Below are 980 nucleotides of genomic sequence, written 5' to 3' on the forward strand. Positions count from 1 at the left end.
CCACAACTTCAACCACATCTACGTTCTGCTCGAATCCAGTCAGGTAACCCACCGATCTCTATCATGGCCCTGGCCTGATTGCTTAAATGGCGCCTGCGAAACATCCTCATGCCTCCAAATCCCCACCGTCCCTACCTCCAAAGAATCGCCGCACAAGCCCAACCACATATCACGTGGAGGTCGAGGAGCTGATGGCGGTCTATGGCATGATGGCTGCTGTGCGTGATGACCAAGAGGAACACCTCGCCTCCATCGCCCCTGACATGGTGCAGACTCTGGCCCAGAAGAAGTGCCCTGGCGACTACCCCCCAGGACTTAACAGGTATGATCTCACCAGCTAAATCTTACCAATACCACTTGCAATGGCTATGTTTTGTATGGTTGATGTATTAAGCATATTCGTGTCTTGTTTATTTCAGTACTGCACACTGTGTGATGTTCAAGTATTAACTGTTCAGTTCAATTTCACCAATACCAGCAACAAACTTTGATACCATGCTACTCTCCGCAATGAAGATATACTAGAGATCCTGCCCATTTGCTATTTTTGGTGGATGCTAACCCTATTCTACTTAACATGCCTATCCATGTACTTACGCAGGGCCATAACGGGTGATGTTGTTGTTTTCCATCGAGGTTAGCTGCATCCCATGTCTTACAGTATTTTACATCATTTGTGCAATTGTAGTTTGGCTTCTAACATTTACTTGCTTCTTGTAGGTACACATGTCGGGGGCACTGATCCACGCTTCGACCCGGAGGAAGAGCTTGCCTCCGTCGCCGCTGACTTTGGACGGGCTCTGGCCAAGATGAAGTGCCCCAGCAAGTACCTCTCAGGACTTACCAAGTATGAACTCACTAGTTCAATCTTACCAATACCAGTTGCAATTAATGGCTATGTTTTGTACGATTGATGTCTTAAGCATCTTGTAGTAAACATGCCTAACACGTTTTAGCTAGTTCCCCTACCTTTTTATAGA

This window comes from Triticum dicoccoides, chromosome 7B, assembly GCF_002162155.2.
Source record: "Triticum dicoccoides isolate Atlit2015 ecotype Zavitan chromosome 7B, WEW_v2.0, whole genome shotgun sequence".
NCBI lineage: Eukaryota > Viridiplantae > Streptophyta > Magnoliopsida > Poales > Poaceae > Triticum > Triticum dicoccoides.